Here is a 20,322-nt window from a genome sequence, read left to right as displayed (position 1 = left end):
TGAGTAACTCTTCTTAGTGCACTTCTCACTGTACTGATTTTATTGTATGTATTGTATTATTATTATTGTATCATTCGTTACACTGTTTTGCGTTGACTGTGTTACGCTGCTGTTGCACTGCAATTTCCCTCACGGGATCAATAAAGTATCTATCTATCAATTCAATCGTCAAGTTGGGGTTGGCCCTTTTCGTGATATACCCTCAGAAGAGCCCTATTCTTTGCAACCCAGCTATGAAATGTCACATTCATGCAGGCGACTTTGAATGGTAGTTTATGACTCTGTATTGTGGAAATACAAGTGTATATTGAGGATTTCCACCTGTTGCTCTTTGTATTTATGGTTGCCTCTAGAGCCAACTGTCTCACAGCCAATGGTGTCAAGATACAGTAAACGTGTGTTATGTTCTTGGCAGGGTTGTCATTATTGCAATAGCTTTGAGTTATTTAATAATGGAAACAACAGTGGATAGTGGTTGTTTTAGCTTTAGCTTTCTGTGCAGTCTTTTATATCCATCCTTTAACTGGTGAAAGTCAATGACCATTTGCCTTCAGTATTCAAGGAGCTCTCTGAGCTTAGCCTTGATGATGCATGCTACTACTAATGAATGTCTGGGGTATATATACCTTCTTTTATACTCCAGAAAAATAGGAAACCTTCAGAAGCTTCAAAACAGTTCCAGAGGTTTCCACTTCACTGCAAAAGAACACAATTTTACTATAGATTTGTTTTGTTGCATTTTTTTAAAAGAATAATTAGAGGTGTGAAAAGATGTAACCCTCTTGTTTTTTGGAATTTGGAATTTAAAAAATTCTACAAAAAATCACATTACTCTGAGAAAGGCTGTTTTGATAACAGTATAGCGTGACAGTAATCCCTTGCCAAACAAGTTTTCATTTCGTCAAGATGTAGTCACCCTACCTGTTTTTTCATTTAATGAGCAGATTTGCACTGACGAGCTGGGCTCTCGTAAAACATTGCCAAAATTGTTCTTTTATCACACCCTTTTGGGTAAGTAATTTTACTTTCATTACATTTTAACTTTTTTAAAAAATAAAATAAATTAAGTCTTTTGCTTTTTTTAAATAAGGTTTTATGCATTTGCTAATGACTGTGCAGTAACAATGTAACTACTATACTGTACTGTAAATCTTTTTTCTAGCTACTGTTTATACATAAATTGGTTATTTTAAGTGTGTTTATTGAACAGTTATCCAGCAATGTTATTATTTTTATACTTAGTTCCATTCTGTGCAGTATTAAGGTGTTTCAGGAAGCATTTTTTAATTCTGGAACAAATTGAGATTATAACATGGGAAGTAATGGGAATTTAATTTCTTTTATATGAGTTTTTAAAGATCAAATTAAACTTGTAGAGCAAGGGATTACTGTATAACAATTTTTAAGTATGACACGTTGTCCAGTCCATAACTCATTCTGCTTTTGTTCCGATTTCATCCAGTTTTATAAGTAAATGTGTAGATATTGCCGTTGAGTTAATTCTGAAATGCAATTATTTTAAACTCAAAAAGCAGGAGACCTTCAGAAGCTTCAAAACAGTTCCTGAGGCTTTCGCTGCACTTCCAAAGAGCACAATTTTATCCCAATCACCTTATCCATGCCTTATCCAAGTATGTTTACAACCTTTGATGTATGTAAAGATGCATTTCAATGTCAGAAACAAAACGTATACTTTTTGGATTTGATTGATTTATTATTTTACTGGGATACCCCTAGTAGCGCTGTGTATTACTGACAGGGTGAAGACCTCTTCGTTCAGCAGTCAAAATGCTGACATTACTTATACAAACAAAATACCTCAGAGCATGTTGTGTCACTCTAGGCCGAGCCTTAGAGAGTGATCTGATGATTTCATCTTATTAGCATCTTGCTAGGCTACTTGAGCAGCCGTTGGAAAATATGCAGTGGAACCTGCAGCTGTTCTCCAGGCTTGCTTCATCAACAGGTGTCTCTAATATGGGCTGCTGTCGCTGTTTACTAAGAACACTCCTTTTGAATACCATAACTGTTCACTTATTTAAAATTGAATCATTTTGAATCATCTGGGACAGGTTGAAATTCACTTTGAGAGTCTGAACAGCTTAAATATTTGTTTACACTTGATCAAATAATCTGCATGAAGAGTACAAGAGGAAAGGATCCAATGAATTTATGCAGCACAAATGCTCCCAGAACAATCCAGAACATGTCCTTTTATCCTCTTAAATTGCCCAGAACAATTCTGAATTAGCTGGATTATATGCAAGTTTGGATACTCAGGGAGCTGTTGTGAAAAGATTCGGGGTAATTCCTTGCAGACATTGCCTGCCAGCTGTCATCTCAGCAGTTACACAGCAGGCCACGTGCGTGGCTCCATACATGTTTTGAATGCATAAGTAAACAAAGTACAAAAAATGTTTCACACCATTCCCGATGGTATTGGAAAGACACTTTCAAAGTTCTGTTAACAGCAAAGCATTCAGTAAACCCATACCTCAATGTAATCTGTAAAACCAGGCTCTTTTACTATATTGATTATGATATTTAGAGGTATACAGTATATGACTTTTACTGTTTATGGATATAAATTATGTATTATATATATTAGTTGGTTCTTAATGGGGAACTGCAACCCTAATTTTATATTTCGGGGTTAGAACGAATTGGCATTGATGAGTGCATTTCAAACCACAAAGAAATTAAAATGTACTGTACACTGTAAAGTGTTACACCTTGACGTTACGTCACAAAATAAATTAAATTTCCATATATGCGCAGCGCCATATTCTGTGATTGAGAAACAAAGGCCATGAAGCGGCCCTATGACGTTGTAAAGAAGCAGGCTTGTGAATACATCTCTTTTAATCCAATAGAAATAATTGCTCTTGACTTCAAGGCGGTTTTGCCGACAAATACAATATAGTCGTTAAGTACATGCAGATCCCGTTGGGACATTTCTGGGGTGAAATGTCTGCTGACAAATCCAACCTGTACTTGACACCTGACCTGGTTCTGGACATCGCAGCTCTTACCCACAACGAGACCAGTGGTTTGCGACAATACAGCACTTTCACAAAGTTCACGATTTTGTACTGATTTCCGAATTTGTCAAATTCAGCGATACCGTCAATTAATTTTGTTATTGATATTTAATGACAGGTCTGGGAAATTGGGACTGCAGTTTTCTCTTCAATTGTGGAAGGAAGGACTAGCCGTTGCAGTGACACATGATGCTCCATTCCTACGTACTACTAATTTGCGATCATTTTCTGTTAGAAGAAGGGATAATAATTCATTTGCTGACCAGTTCACAGCGGTAAAATATGAACAACAGAAAAAAAAAACCAGGTGGCATCTATTTAATAATAGTTAAGTTATAGTATATAATATAGTAAATAATAGTTAAATCACAGGGGAATTACAGAAATACTTTATAGAGGTTTGATCGGGGAGCTTCACCACCACGTGAGCAGCAAAGCAGATGTTCATTCATTATGCTGATATAATGTGACTGCTCAGCCTTCTTCAGGATACACCTGAAAAAGGTACAAGTTCGAAAAAGTTGTGTTTTTCTTTTTCCCACACCATTCCTTTGAACTCCTTCTCAACAGCCGTATTGTGGTGCTTTTAGAGTTGCCAGGATCCTGAAAGGGCTGTGAAATAATGCCTGTCAAAAAGAGCTCTTTTTCTGAATTGCCCCCTATAGAATAGGATCTGCCAGGGAGCCCACTGTTCACAAGCAGTTGTAAAGAGATCAAAGAAAAGTGGCCTGACCACAGAAACTGCCTATCCATTAAAATGTCCATCCTGAATATCAGAAGGTCTCCGCATAAAATTAGGTCCAAAGGTCACGCTCATTAGGCCTGTCCAAAATCTTACTCATATTGGAGAGATTAAAAAAAGCAATACTGTGGTGCAAAACAGTAATAATAGCGAGGTAACCAAACAGGGGGCTAGTAAAGAAATGTCTAACTCTGATAGCTGTGCGTATATGGAAATGCTTTCTGAAAAATAAAAACAGTATAACAAATAGTGGTTTGGCTGTTTATAAATTGAGCTATTCAGATGGCAACCTACTGCTGTCCCCCTTCTTTGCAGCCAGCTCCCCATCCCCATCCTGCTGCTCCTTTGCAATTAGGCCAGGAAGGGTATACAGATACAGCTCTCCCCCCAGTGCCTCGGAGATAAGTTCTTGTTCTTGTTCTGCTGCAACAGTAGCAAGGCTGAAACAGATCCTAATTAGGATTTGCTCTGTGTATCTCTACTGGCTTGTAGACATACAAGGTGTGGTGTTAAGTGAAGACTGACAGCTCTAGGGTTAACAGGTCTGTGGAGTGTGCAAGCTGGCAAAGAAGGTAATCATGGTGCGTTTTGAGACTTTTATCCTTATTGCTTGGGAAAGCTGTCTTCTTGAAATAATTAGTTAATTCAAAGCTAATCAGTTTGTAATATATCACCACAGCTACCCTGTCATAATTCAAAAAAGGAGCATGGATTATTACCATTCAGCTACCTAATTTATATAATGGAAACCGGGAGAAAAGTTTCCTCATGTTTTGTTGATAATGAGAAAGAACAGTAACTAATGATATTCAGTGTCACTCTATGTTAGCTCAGAGGCTGATAGACATGGCTAATGACTACTTTCTTGCTCAGTTTGTAGGAACATCTACTACAGGGAAAGCATATTTTGATTTAGCCATTTTAAACAATTAGGATACAGTGAGATAAACAGAGGTGAGAAAAACATTAGGGAAATCTGATCATAATATGGTATGCTTTGATTGAGAGACCTAAAGAGAAGCAGAATACGAAAGGATGGCTATGCAATCAGTGGCAAATGGCAATAGTTTAAAAAAAACTCCTTCCAGCCTGATGCTTCAGTCTAAGCAAATAAAAATGTCTGTATTAAAAAATATTAGCATAGAAGAGACAGAAGTGATACAAGTACTAGATACAATAACAATAACTATACAGGGCACAATATTATTCAAACAATTGTACTTATTCATCATTCCTTAACACAATTCTTCCAGCAACCTCAATACCCTTTGATTGCAAACCATCTATACAAAAGGTGACAAAATCTTATCAAAATTATGGACCAATAAATATTATATCTATTGCAAGTAACATTATGTAAACAGTAGTTAGAAATAAACTAGAGGATCATCTGTATGACAATAAGATAGTAATCATGGATTTAGAAATGTACAGTAGCTCTTGTCTTGCTTAACTAATGTCATGGAGTTCTTTGAACAAGTATAAACTGTAACAGATACAAATGGAGTATACAATATTGTATATTTAGATTTTCAGAAGGTTTCTCTTAAAATACTAGTTCTAAAATTGCAGATAATATGCACTTAAGATAATGTGTGCACTTAGATTAATTGCTTGATGGACAGGGAACAAATAATGTAGATAAGGGGTGAATATTCACACTGGGGTTAATAAGCAAAGTTCTACAGACATTTCTGTTAGGACCACTGCTCTTTCTAATTTATATCGTTGATCTAGATTACAATATAGTTAGCAAACTAGTGAAGGTCACAGATGATATCAAAACAGAATGATCAGCAAACACTATAGAAGCTGCAAATGAAATACACAAAGACTTCAAACAAATTCAGGACAAGACAAACATCTGACTGATGATGTTTAATGTAAACAAGTCCAGGATGTTATATACGGGTAACATAAACTAGGCTTACAGGTAATAAAAATTAGGCATAAAGGTAACAAAAACTACATGTATTGAACAGGAAAAAAGAGATTTGAGGGTGACATGGTGGCGCAATGGTTAGCATTGCTGCCTCATAGCACTGGGAACCTGGGTCCTATTATGGAACAGGGGTACCGTCTGCATGGAGTCTGTATGTTCAAGTTGTATTCATATGAGTTTCATAAGGGTTCTCTGGTGTTCCTCCTATAGTTCAAAACACAGTGGTAGGTTAATTGCTTTTGGGAAGATTGGCCCTAGGCATAAGTATGTACGTGTTTGTGTTATGTGTTATGTGTTTGCAAAGCAATGGACTAGTGTACCATCCAGGGTGTATCCTGCCTTGTGCCTGTTGTTTGCTGGAATAGGTTCTGCCTCCCCTGCAAACCTAAATTGGATGAGGAGGTTAGAAAATTGTTGGAGCTTCAAGAGGTTGCTTGAAATGCTTAGGTGTGTGCTTAGACACATTATTTCCATCTCTTCTAGACACTAAGCAGTATAATTAAAAAGTATTAAAAACCTTTAACCTTCAGAATGGTAGGATATACAGTATAGTTTAAGTGTAGAATTTTAATCAAGGATGTTTTGTTAAAATTACACAATGCACTTGTAAACCCTCATTTAAAATACTACAGTATGTACATTTTGGGTCTCCAAAAAATATTGTTGCTCTGTAAAGAGTCTAGAAAACCTCAGCCACATACAGTACATTCCCTTCAAAGGAATGTCCGTACTGAAAGACTAAAAGAAATTCATTTTAGAGTCAAACAGAGACCTAATTAAAATATTTAAAATCCCCAGAGGCATAGACAGTTGTTAAGATTCATCAGTAAATCACAAACTAAAGAAAACAGGTGGAAGCTAAGGGGAAATGCATTTAAAACAGAAAAATGCACCCTTTTACACAAAGGATTCTGAGAGTACTGTATGTAACAAGTTATCCAGCCATGTTGCGAAAGCTAATACTCTGGCATCTTTCAAGGAATGGCTGGGTAAGATTCTTGTTACAATGAGCTATTAAAAACTAAATGTATTTTTGTTTGCCAGCATTGTTATGTTCATATGTTCATATGACTATGTAAAAAAATAGTAACACCAAGGTAAAAATGTATGGCTTTTAAAGTACTCTGAGTATAAAGATGTAATAGAAGGAGAGAAAATATTTCCATATGATTATGTAATATGCACTTATATATTAACTTTATTTAATTTTATCTTCAGAATTTCAAATTGGAAATAAACAGAAGTTATCATTATAAAGAGTAATGCAATTATCCATAATTTAAATACATTAATCTTATTTCCAGAGATATGGACAAATGGAATAGTAAATTATTATGACTATGAAGCTATAGAAATTCGTACTCTAATTGTTCGCTCTACCTAATGAAAGGTATATTCAGCAAAGAGATTAGATTGGGTGTTTGTTTTTTTTATGGGATATGTGCCAGTTGCAATTTGTAAGTTTTCAACACTAGTAATTATGTATACAAAATGTAATTATTTCTGTATTTGGTACTTTTGCTTTTCAAAATCAAAATAAACATGTGTCTATAGGATTTTTGGATAGAATAGAAATTCAGTGGTCAATTAGTATTACAACATGAGTGCAATATTTCCACTTCTCATTGAAACAGGATAGTGTGTTTGTTTTGCATCTGTCAATGGATTTATTAACCATGTAGAGAAGCCGAAAAGCTCTTCTGGTGACCCCCTGAACTTTAGAAAACAGTAGCTTTAATCCCCCTAACACTTGGCAGTCAACTTGAGGTGTGACTTCTTTCAAGTGACAAGTGTGTCTGTGTCATGATTACCTTTGGCAGCAGGACCACTTTCTCCATGAATGAGGTGAGAAGTTTCTACTCAGGGGGGAGGAGAAGATGAATCACAAATGATGTTCTCCCATTTAACACACTTCTAACGTACTCTTTAGGTGTAATGAAGAAACTAAGCACACCAAAGGTTTGCTAAAATAAAGAGACAGAATGAATGAAAGGGAAATATATTTTAATGTGGCATACTTTCAAAACATCAGAAAATTAGTAGATTGTTCAGTAGTGTTTAATAGAACACCATTTGATTATCTCTTTTAACATAAATCAAAAACAATTGAAGGTGTTAATAAATGGCAGCTTTATTATTTTTTTATATGTGTATATTAACTAGTGCATTTCATACTGAAGCTTTTTGCAGATTTTCTTTTGCTTAAAATTTTATACCAGCGCAAACATCTTTCTGTTGTTATTGTGATGCCAATCAACTTCACAATTCAGCTGCAGTTTGATCCTCACATTTTATTTTTACTGTTAATGGGTGAAAGAAAGACTTACTACACTATATGAAAACCCAAACACTTGTGAGGAAGGATCCCATAGGGTGGTTCGGTGGCTCTGTGGCTAAGGATCTGCACCTGTTGCTGGAAGGTTGCCGGTTTGTATCCTGTGGCCGGCAGAGGAATCCTACTCCGTTTGGCCCCTGAGCAAGGCCCTTAACCCCAACTGCTCCAGGGGCATTGTATAAATGGCTGACCCTGTACTCTGACTCTAAGCTTCTCCCTGTCTGTGTGTCTCATGGAGAGCAAGTTGGGGTATGTGAAAAGACAAATTCCTAATAAAAGAAATTGTATATGGCCAATAAAGTGATCTTAGAGGGATAACATTTCATTACTATATTACAATGGGAATAAAATGAGTTAATCTTGGTGATTTATGCATTGTAATCCTCAAACCTTTACAGGCAGCTAAAGTGTATGGATCATAAAATATATGTAAAAAACATATACAGTATAATATTTTGATCATATTTTGATCCATAGTTCCGTAGAGAAAAAAATTAAATCCTATACTTTTTGAGAAAAAAACAGTTTCTTTTCAATCAGCATCTCTTTTTACCCAACTTCTATCTTTACAAAACTTTCTAAGTGTTCACATTAAAACATCCAGATGCCACAGAAAGATGTCCAAAGTTGCTCAATTTAGATAATTCAGCTGACTGCTTTACAAGATAAAAGATGTTCTGGATAATGATAAACAGGAAAGGAAGGACACACTGCATTTTGTGAAGTTTTGTTTTGCAAAACTCGTGGCCATCTGATCATCTTATCTTCTTATGCAGTTGATGCCTCAGGCTCTCATTTCCAAGCTTGTTCAGTTTCCTATCCTCCAATAACAACTGAGCAAACCCAGATTGTCTGTATGGAGAAACTTTGCCCTTATGGCACAAACAATGGGAAAAAAACAAGAAAATTGAAGACAGGGGACTAATGCAAAACAAAATAAGGGTTGTCACATATGCATGACAGGGTCATGTTTGTAATTAAAATGTGCAGTCTACTGAATTAAATTAAATTTGAATTGAATTAAAGCAGCAGTCTACTTACATGTACAGGTATCTGTTTATTTCCTGCCATTTTTTTAAGTTATACCGTGTCCTACTATTTCTATTCTGTGTCCTGCATGTTTGTTTCTGATTTGCATAGTCATTTGCCTTATTGGCTCTCTGTTCCAACAAAGGCAGCTATTTAAAAAGGCTTCCCACTAAAGAATGTGTGAGATTAGGAAATATAGATTAGTTGAGTTGTGTACCAACTACATCAATAGCTTTCATAATATTGTGCAATGTTGATGTCCAAGGATTAGTACACAACCTAACTTTCAACTCTGCAACATTATCATTCCCAGTTGCTTCTGGTAGCTCGTAAGCAATGGAAAACAGCCCTCCCTCAGCAGAAACAGCCATTGAAATAAATAAAATAAAATAAAAACAGAGTCAGAGTTCTGACGCCAATCCTTATAATTTTTTTTTTGCTAATTTTGAAAGATAAGGTCAGAATTAATTTACAGCTTGCATTACTGTCTCAATGTGTTTTTCTAAAAATAGTGTAAGTAATTTCATTTTCTTTTCCTCCAGTGCCTGCTCATCCTTGTTACTTTGCCTTAACACTCATTTGCAGCTTTCATCGTAATGGCAGTGTGTCAAAACAGAATGTTCTTACATTATTTAATGTACACAATTGTGTTTTTCGCCTTATTTTCAGTCATAAAATGTTGATGACTAACTCCAGCACAGACTTTGACCTTCTACTTCAGGTTTTTACCTTTTACAAAATTCCTGTTTATGACTATGCATTCTAGGTTACTCAGAGAAGGTCATACTCACAAAATCATATCATTTATGAATCCAAAATACATTATTTCAAAGACAGCACTGGAAAGCGCAAGACGAACACACTGTGGCTTCCTCTGTGCTTCATCAAAAACAATGGCAAACTTTCTTAGCGAAAACATGATATTTGCCATTTGAAAATGTAATATTTATTCCCACCTATTCAGATTAATTAATATTGATATTTCAATAGATTATCAAGAGATATGGCAGGTTTCTAATGCAAAATAATAATAATAATAATAATAATAATAATAATAATAATAATAAATGTCCTTTCGTTTGGGGTTGCATATTGCCACAATTATTTTATTATACAGTAGTTATTATTGCTACTTGTAGCCTGGTTCATATTAAGCTACAGTGTATTCTTTTGTAATTATTCTCTATATAAATTTAATTTTGACATTTTCTTTCTCGCAGGAGAAAATATTTCATTCAGTAAGTCCTGTAAGTAATATCCTGTTTTTTTGTTAAAAAGCAAACCTATACAATTAATTCTTTTGAATTAATATATGATCTTAAAAGAACAATTCACAATGTAGCATGTAACATCCAAACATGTCTTTAATTAAATATTTGCTTTTCTTAATTAAACACCTAAGATTTCTGTGATCAACATCAAAAATAATATCAAAACTAACATGACAGACAAATACCTACCAAGGAGTTCGTACACTGATACTTGAGATTGAAATAATGCTAGTAATGTTATTAATACATACAGTAATCCACACTAACAGGTGTGTGACAAGGAACCTGAAAACTGGATCAATTCTTCCAATATTTCCAAACTTGCACCATTTAATTCAGCATGAAAAACAGCTAATCAGTAGCACAGTGTCAGTAGTACAGGTATACTGTAGCAGGCTCATTGCAGAGTTTAAGTGCATTTATGGTTGTTGATGATGCTGTTAAATCTACCAACACAATTTTATACTGCATCACATTCCTCAACTGCTTTTGTGATTTAAAGTTGCTTTTAAGTGCCTTAACTAACTCTTACTGTACATCTGTTGTTTTAGTAGAAATGAGGGGAGACCCTTTCTGAGAACTGGATTATATTTTTTCTTTAAAAAAAACCCAAAAGCATGATATTTTGCAGTACCACCTTTGTATAAAAGTCACTAAAGAATGTGGTTAGAAGCTGGCTTTCTAGCATGCAAGAGACTGAAAGCAAGATCAGCTCTCTCTGTGAAGTGGTTGCCTCTCCTCCCCTCCTCCACACTGTGTAAAAACAAATCCCCTTTTCTGATTCAAGCCTGAAACTAGTGAGTCAACAAATGTCACCACTGTTGAGCAGGGGATGATGGGAACAGGGAGGGGTCTCGGTAAAACAAAATGGGTTGATGCCAGAGGCAGATTATTTTCAGACAAGAACCACCTGTTATAACAGCCCTAGGCAGAAAAGAGAGTTCTGAACTAGCAGAAACGGGATGACGAGTTTCAGACCTTCAGAAACTGGCAGAGATCAAAATGCCTTGTTAGAAATGAGGGGAAACCAAGTTTCTATGCATGACCCCCGTCTGTGTTAAAAAGCTTTCTTGCCCTGGTTCTCTTAATTCTCCACCCTACCCCTCTCTTGCCTATCTGTGTCTATCTCTTTCTCTTTGAGGTTAACTTAAAAAAATGCATGTGTTTTAAGTGGGGTATGGGCTTCTTTCATCTTTTTTTTCTTAGAATCTACTGATTCACTTCCTTCCCACCTACATCTTAGTTCCTTATCTATGTAGAGTCATGAAGTAACACATGTGTTTTCAAGTTTTCTTAATGTTATTTTAATGTTGTATTTAGCGTTTTAGTGTATGTATTTATGTAAGCCATTTATTAAGACTTACAGTAACTCTTTGTTAAAAACGAATTCCCTTATATATTTTTGTGACTGCCATTCCGTTATCGGAAAGCTTCTTATTCTTGGTGAAGGTCATAGAATCCTTGCATCTATCCTTGAAGTATAGAGCTCCAATAAGAACTATATCCTGGACTGGTCATTCCAGTCTACAGATATACAAGCACACAGTTAATTTAGAAAGACCAATTCAACTTAACTAGCATGTCTTTGGAAGTTAGAAGGAGACTAGAAAACCCAAGCAAACAAGGGGAGATGACACAAACTCTTCATGGGTGAAGCCTCAGTCCAGAATCAAACTAACAACCATGCTAAAGGGTCAGGGTGTCTCTCGTTACTAGGGTTTTGGAATTAGACATCTTCTACATTTATTAGGAAAGTGATCAAGTGTCTTGGTTAACGTCTACCTGGATATTCTGTCCATCCATTTTTTATCCTTTATATCCAATACAAGGCCATGGGGGAGCCGGAGCCTATACTGACAAGCAGCAGACACAAGCAGAATACACCCTGGAAAGGACACCAGACTATTCAGGGCACAAACACACACACTCACAGCAGGCCTAACTTTCCCAGAAGCCAGTGAACTTGCCAGTATGTCTTTGGACTGTGAGAGGAAACTGAAGCACCCCATTGAACACAATGAAAACACAAATCCCATGCAGATAGCACCCCAGGAATTGAACCCAGGACCTTAACTCTACACTCACTGAGGCTTCGAGGTATAGATATGAGAAATGCTTTAGCACTATGTTGATCAGGATACCCATTAAGATGTTAGGTTGGGGAGCTTGTTCCATTCACAGTAAGGTATTATTTTAAGCAAGGATATAAAAGTCTCACACACAATGAAATTAAAATAACATGTTCATTTCTGTGTGGATTAAAATATTCACTCAGTGAAATAACTATTTGGGCACTTGTTTTGTTTTATCACAGTTCATTCTTTACATGGCAGATGGGATTGGACTTTTTATTGTTATTTTTAAAAAGGTGAAGCTGACAAAACAGAAAAAAAACTACTTCCCAACCTCTTGCCTTCTTTAACAATGGTGTGGTTGTGCAGCATTTTTCAGTTAAAACTGTTAAGACTCGTCGGTAACAGAAATACCCGCCGATCAGTTGAATGTGAGATTTAAATACCTCTCGCACACGTGGCTTGTGTAAACAGGAGGTGGGCCTTGGCTCACAGAGACAGAGAAATATGCGGGCTCTTGCAGAGAGTTTCAAAGGCTAGAGTGTAGTTTTACTCCGGTACTAAAAGTATGCTGTCAACCAATGGGTGCCTAAATAAGAGCTAACTTTGTTATGAAGGGAGGGCAGGTGTGTGGTTAGAGTAAAGCATAGTCTGGACAGTGGTACGCCAAACATAAGAGGCTTCTCACAAAATTTCTCCTCAGTAATTAAAAAAAACAACAGAAAATATCAAAAGAAAAGCAGAAGGTTGCTGATCCTTTTCTGTAGACATGTATTTCCTGTCTGAATGGGGGTGGGCTCCTGTGCAGGCAGATAAGGCACTTTGCTTTTACAAACAGCCAAGAGCAGCAGTGTGCACCTGAATGAGGAGCTGGGCCATGTTTTGTGTAATCCATTCCTGTGCTTCGGGGCAGCCACACTAGCACTCACTGTTGTGTGCCAAAGAAAAAAAAACTTGTCTTTTGTGTGGGAAGGCCTCAGTAGGAAAGTGATTTGCGATTACAGGGGGCCTGCCAGCAAAGCAGGCTCTCTGACACACACGGCTCACCACTCTGCATGCTGCTGTGTCTGTGACTTGCATATGCAGCTCAAAGAGGCCAACAGCGACACCAGGCTTCTTCTTCTGGTGATGAGAACAGACGTCAGACATGAATATTGATGTGGAGGATAGTCTGCTTTCATAGACGAACAGAAGGAAGCAAGATGGCTGCCCTTTAGGATTTGTTAAAGAGGAGACCCAGACTGTTTGCTGGAATTCTCAAAGTGGAGGGACGCAAAAAGAGGTCAGAATCTGTTCTTTATTTTTTTAAAGACTTTCTTTCTCTCCTCTTCATCTTTCTTTTAGTTTTCTGTAAAGCCAGGCCTTGGCATGCAAATGTCCCCTGTAAACCTAAAGCTACCATAATAAGGAGGGATATTAGATAAAGCTTTCCAACATGGCTGACATTTTTTTTTCTTTTTTGTAGTTTATAAAGAAAATACATCAAGCTTATTTGTCTATCTCCTGGGTCCTCAGACTATTCTTTACTCTGTTTTAGAGTATGGAGTTTGTTGTTCAGCACTTTTCTGAAGTAATTAATACCAAATGCTGGAGATGGTGATGAAGTACACTAGCTTCTGGTTGCATATGTATTTGTATATACATTTCTTTATTTTTTTAGCTGTCAGTTCTATGCCGTTAAAAACTGTTTAAAGGGCACATTCTCTAGGGAAAATATTTTCTTTTGGATTCGCCCTAACTCATAAAGGATGTGTGTATTTTTTCTCATATTACTGTGTTCTTTCAGTCTCTCATAATTCTTTGTAGACCTTTTTGATTCAAAGTTCTCTGACACGGCTTGCCCTTTTAGTCACTGGGTAACAAGTCAGGAGAGAGGCAAAAGACCTGGGGCTGAATTTGAAGTAAAAGTATATAGTTGTGTGGGGCAGCATTACACTCTGTCTTGTCTGAAGGATATAACCCCCTGAGGAAGAGTAATGTGAAAGATAGCGCCGCTTCTGCATCCCGAGAATCAGCATTCATTGCATTCGCCGGTGAATGACAAGCAGACACAAAGGCAAGCTGAGTCAAAGAAAAAAAAAAGATTGTGGTGGTTAAGCGCTACAAGGTCAGAGGCTTTAAAGGAAATGAAACCCAATCCTACAGCACCATTAGCAGGGGGGAAAAGAGAGGGAAACTGGAATAGGTTCCATACCATCTGAAATAACCTAGAGAGATTTTCAGCCTTGGTTGTATGGATAAATGCTTCCCAATTTGTAGATTCCTAAAATAAAGCTGCAGATCTTTCCTGGACATGAAAAGTCCCATTATGGTGATTTATTTTTCTTCTCTTTTGTTGCTTGAATTATCACTTAATGAAAAGAAAATAGACTACTATTACTACTGTGTACAAAAAGACCCAAGTCACGCTTCTCTTTCATTACACTGCTAATTTCTTTTACGGTGTGCTTAAAGTTCATATCCCTTTATTTATTGTAAGGGGATCCATAAGGTTTGAAAGACATATTTTCTATGTCCATGTTAAAACACTGCCAGAAAACAAAGCTGAAGATGACAAACTTTACTGGATACATTTGCTCTCAAGAAAAGAAAGAGAAAGGTAGAAGTGATACTTTTTTCAATTTATCTCCTTCTTTAGTGAAAAATTGATAATTACCCTACGATACTTTACTCTACTGATTGATAATGTAAATGTTTGTTGGTAACAAAGTTTTGGAAGTGCTAAATGCCTTCAGTCTCATTGCAGTGGGATTAGTTGAAAAAGCTGATTAACATCGTAAAGTGATAATGTAAAGACCCTTGGTAGATCAGCCAATTAGTGATAAAGAACCTTTATTTTGCATTGCTGTTATTTTTTATTTTGTTTTCTTCATAGGACACACACAGCCTGATTTTCAGATTATTTTAGTGAGTTTCTAAAGCTCTTCTTATTAGGGGACTTAACTGTATCAGGCCTGACCTAGTAACAGCCCAAGGATATTGGCTACAGTGAATTGTTTTTATTGCCCATAAGGAGACCATTCTTCCACTGTTAACATATGAATTGTAAATGGCCTCTGTTTTTTGTGATCCTGTGGAATATACTAACAGTCACATTAGGATTAGCGTTATAATTGCCTCCTACAATATTACAGATAAAAGCCTTTGCTTGTTTGTGTATTTCGCTTGTGTATTCTACTCCCTGCAACTATCATTGGCAGCTCACAATGGTAAAGTTTGTGTGAAATGCAAAATAAGGCATGTTTGTGAAAGGAGACACAAGAGGTTTCTAATGGGATGTTGTAAATAAACGTCTTAAAAAAGGTACAAATGAAAGTTAAAGGTGGAAAAAAGACCTCAATATGCCTCAAAAGGATAAGTCACTTGTTAAAAATGTTGCTTGTTAAATTTCCTTCACTAAAAGCATACTTTGCAGCAAAAAGTACTTTTTATGCTTTTAACATTTCATTCCATTTCTGAAAATCTTTTTTCAGAAAAATTATTTTCTGAAACATTTTGTCACTTTATATTTCTATTGACCTCAGACTCTTTCTTACAATTAAAATCAAATTTGGCATGCTTGCAGAACTGCTCAGAACTACTGTATAAACATATTTCTCTATATGTTTATTTTTTATGTTGAGTGTTTTTATTGAATTTTTGTTGTATTTTGTGATTTTTCTCAACATTTATCTTGTCATTAGGAAAGATATGGCAAAAGCTAAAAAAAAAAGTTAAATATAGCACTTGCCGATGACTACACTCTGTGTAAACATGCTTGTTGTGAGAGACACCACAAATTAATGGTTGTAGTGTTTTGGTCCTTGGCATTCAGCAAGTGCAGTAGTACTGTTTTGATATGGTGCACATGGTATCAGCATTTTTCAGCAACCAGAGAAAGCATGATTGCTTGAGCTGAAGAGTTTTATTAAGTATTACTAAGTTTTACACTACCAAAGAGCACTGGTCACAGAAACATGACCTTTTCTTGCTCTTCTCTTTGGTTCTTTTGGATATAGTAAAATTAATGGAAGCTTCATTCTGTTTGTAATAAATTAGGAGAAAAGACTTAAATGTGTTTCATTTTCAGCCGCATTTATTTTCTTTTTATTAATCATTTCCTGATAAAGGTGGCCTGCTCTAATTATACAGTGCAGCCCAGGCTGTGTGCATATAGTCTTACTTCCAATTTAATTTGACATGTAGTTTGTGTTCATGCTTCATGCTATCATACTTTTCAGCTACAGACAATGCAACAGTACACTGAAAATGTCTTACTACTGTATGAAAAGAGCTAGAAATTCTTTGTGATTTAAAGCACTTTGTCAGTGTTGAAGATTCACAATGTGGGTTAATCATTTGAAGCTGTGCCTTCCACTTGACATTATCAATGACAAGGATTCCTGGAATCTAGTTCAAAAGTCTTTCGATTGTCATTTCAGCAGCAACTGGAATGAATCTTTGGTTAATAGTATCTCCCTTGGACAAAAAAAAAACTTTTGATCCAGTTTTTCTAAGCAATGGTGTTACTTCAGTTTCTTTCACTTAATTTCACTTCATTCATTACTTGTGCATCATCACTCACTCAAAATGTAACACAGGTTTCCTTGGTTATTCAGTTTTCAAGAGTACAGCCATTGATTGCTAAGAAATTCTCATAGTGGTTTTGTCTTCCTGCACTTTCTAAAAGAGTAAGATGTTTAGAGATAATATTTTCAATGTTTTCTTTTCATGATGCATGTGGTAGCAATTGGCACGAGTCCACCATTTTGTCTGTTTTTCTGCTTGTCATTATTCCACATTGTGGGATATATTTTAAAATGTTTGACATTATATTGATGAAACCTATTTCAAGGGTATAGATGAATACAATGCATTTTTCTTTGTCATCATCAGCAATTTGAGTAGGGGTGTAGGGATTATCAGCATTCTGACATTCCGTAGATCCCAAAATAATTCTGCAATATCTTTGTTCTCCATCTACAATCAGCTGTCATCATACAGTTTGAACAGAAATATAAGTTCCCCCATTTAGGATTCCAACATGACTGATGAAAAGCTAGCTCTAAGCATTTATAGTTAATACTGCTTACTCCAGCTGGTCTAGGACTATACAGTATCTGTCTTGACTTCAGTTGGTAGCCTTATAGAAGAGAATATTCATATCAGTGAAAGGTGTTCCTAATTTAATTAGCGTTATATCATTAGGAAAAAAGTAATTATATTTAAATCATAATATGGCTTCAAAACATACATGAAAATATGCATTTTCTGCTATAGTATGAGCAAAACAATAATATGGAAGAATTAGTCTTGACTTTCTCAGGTTTTTTGCAACAGCAGAAATCTGTTTACAGGCAGTCTTATGAAATGTTATTGTTACTATTTCATGCTTTAAAAGAGAGCTGTCCATTTTAGTAGTCCTTCATAATAAATGGAGTATAAATATATACTGTATGTATATTTACTTTTTTCTATTATTGACTTTTTAGACATTAGTCCGTTTAGAGCAAGTCTACAGCTTAACTGTCTACAGCTAACTGTCAACTGTCTACAGTCTACAGCATACTGTATACTGTATCTGTACTAAGAACCGGAGGAGCGCTCGTGTTCTTGCACACAGCTAACTAGGAAAAAAAATGTATTACCCCACTTATGTGTGTATAAAAAATAACAGTTGCATGAGGCTGTGAAGTGAATATAGAGATTTGAACAAAGATCATTCCTGACTGGAAACCAATCCCCAGAGTGCAAGATAACTTTGGACCACATTGGTAGAAATACCTGGCTTGTACTGCAGTACCAGAGTAAAGCCCGCCATCAAGGCTTCATTTAAAAAAAAAAGCAAGGCTGAGACAGCACTCATCATGCGCAGGGGAATGTATGAATTGAATAGGAAACAATTTGGACTAATGAATGCAGCTGCAGCATTTCAATAAAACATTACTTCAAATGTTGAAAATGGTCACTGAGAAACAGAAATCGAGCTGGGATGAATATCCCTGAACAAAATGCTTTACACTTACAACACTTGTTTGGAATACTGTAAATGAATGGCATCTCCCCTTCGTTTGTCTTCTGTATGGGAGGTTACCAGGTCTATCAGAAAGTGCTAAATACAAGCTGATCTGGTATTTGGTTTGGATCAAGATCCAGGTACTGACAATCCTGGCAAGGGAAAGCATACAAGATTCTACACACTCAAAAGGCTGAGCAAAACGTAGGTATGAGGCCAGGTGAGAAGTTCAGGGTTACAGCCAGGTGACTGGATTCCAATTTGAAACCTGTCTAAGGGAAAACTTCACCCTTATTGCTGGAACAGGGAAGGAGAGGACCCAGTCTGTTGTACTTCTCACTTGTGTTCTCTGATCACCCTGTGACTGCTTACTGCAAAGCATAAGAAAAAGGTGGTGAAGAGAAGATGTACCCTGAATGAAGAGTCGTGGAGCAAACAAGAGTAAGAGACTACTGCCGATGAGGAACCCAGAGGAGGGATGGATACCAGAGGAGATGTTTACGAAAATTCCCCAGCAACTGGGAAAAAGTGAAGTTGGTGGATTTACTTGTGGACAAGCCTAATTCAGTGTCCCTCCACAAACAAGGGATCCTTATAATCACCTATTACCCCTGTCTGCTACAGCAAGGGACTTACAGTTAATTGAGAGAAATGGGGTCCACAGGAAAAGGGAAAATGGCTTGGACTGCTACTTGGAAAACCTTCCCTTGTCAGACCTGATTGATTCATTCTCTATATTGAAGGGAACGTAGAAAGTCATGAACTATTAAATGACCAGACTGCATACAGTGTACTGACAGAGTTGAAAGAATGAATTGATATGGAATTTTAATTGTAATAGAAAGGATACTTTGGAAATGGATACTATACTTTTCCATCTCCTTGATCCAAAATTCAAGAAGGATCTTAAGGGAGCAATCTCTTAAGTACAGTTCTAAATGTAACAGTGGTTTTGAAAGTTGCACATGTACTAAGCTAATGTCAAAAGGCTAATGTGCTGAAAACAGGCTGCAGAGCAGGTTGCCCGTTGTACATTATCTAATGCATAGCTGTGGTTTTAACATTTGATATCAAAGTGAATGGGAAACAAGTGCCATTTCCTTAGAATCATGTAGTTCATTATTAATATTGATTTCAGTAGGCACAATTCCATTTGTAAAACAACAACTGTCACATAAAACATTCCAATCTGAAAAAGTAAGCACTTACCATTAAGAGAGGCTCATTGCTTTGGAAAACCATAATTATATATTGAGATTCATTAATAATTGAAAATGTTTTTGACAGGTGAAAATCCCAAGAAAACTAAAGGTTATTCACAAAACTTTTTGGTTCAAACGGTTTAGAAGCTGACATCTGTGTGTAAACAATGGTCACAGCTTGAGAGTATTTCTAGCATTTCAAAGGGCATAATTGTTGCTTGGTAACCAGTCAGCTGCAGTTGATCACCTTATCCACGAACAGACGTTTTTGATACTGAACCATCTTTTGAATTTAATACTGAACCCCAAGGCTTACTTCTTATTTTGATAATGGTGAATTTGAAGCTTAGTCCATCATACACAAGGAAATAGGAGTGAGATACTACTGTAGTATTTTACTGTATTTCTGTTCTTTCTTTTTTTCTTCAACTGGCTGTGTGTGTGGCATATTTCTCTGCTGTGTCTAACAGTTATAGAGGGCTCTAGTAAAAATATTTATTGATTGGGTATGTGTTTAACATGATAATAGTTTTTTGTCATTGTTTAAAACTGTATATATTTAAATGTAAGACCTTAGACTACATATATCACTTGAAAGGGGTATTTTCAATGGAAGAGACATCTAAGCTTATTTCACAATTAACAGTGGAGTTAGTACAGTTACTGTATATATCTTAAGTAAACACATATCTT

At 36.2% G+C, this 20,322-nt stretch overlaps 1 protein-coding gene across 4 annotated transcripts in view; it reads left to right on the top strand.

The window, feature by feature from the left end:
• The first annotated feature begins 944 nt into the window (after window positions 1–944).
• Window positions 945–20,322, top strand: part of tet2 (tet methylcytosine dioxygenase 2) — a 68,001-nt gene continuing 48,623 nt past the window's right edge. For 2 of the 4 annotated variants that reach the window (XM_088625209.1, XM_088625173.1), the window contains exon 1: window positions 13,429–13,714. The gene's annotated coding sequence lies outside the window, so the exon portion shown is untranslated. Of the gene's footprint in view, window positions 1,012–13,428; window positions 13,715–20,322 lie in introns of those variants that run through there. The other 2 variants (XM_088625181.1, XM_088625191.1) reach the window with 2 other exon arrangements.

This window comes from Lepisosteus platostomus, chromosome 1 (genome assembly GCF_059453375.1).
Source record: "Lepisosteus platostomus isolate fLepPlt1 chromosome 1, fLepPlt1.hap1, whole genome shotgun sequence".
Lineage (NCBI taxonomy): Eukaryota > Metazoa > Chordata > Actinopteri > Semionotiformes > Lepisosteidae > Lepisosteus > Lepisosteus platostomus.
This window is presented reverse-complemented; position numbering and strand designations above follow the sequence as displayed.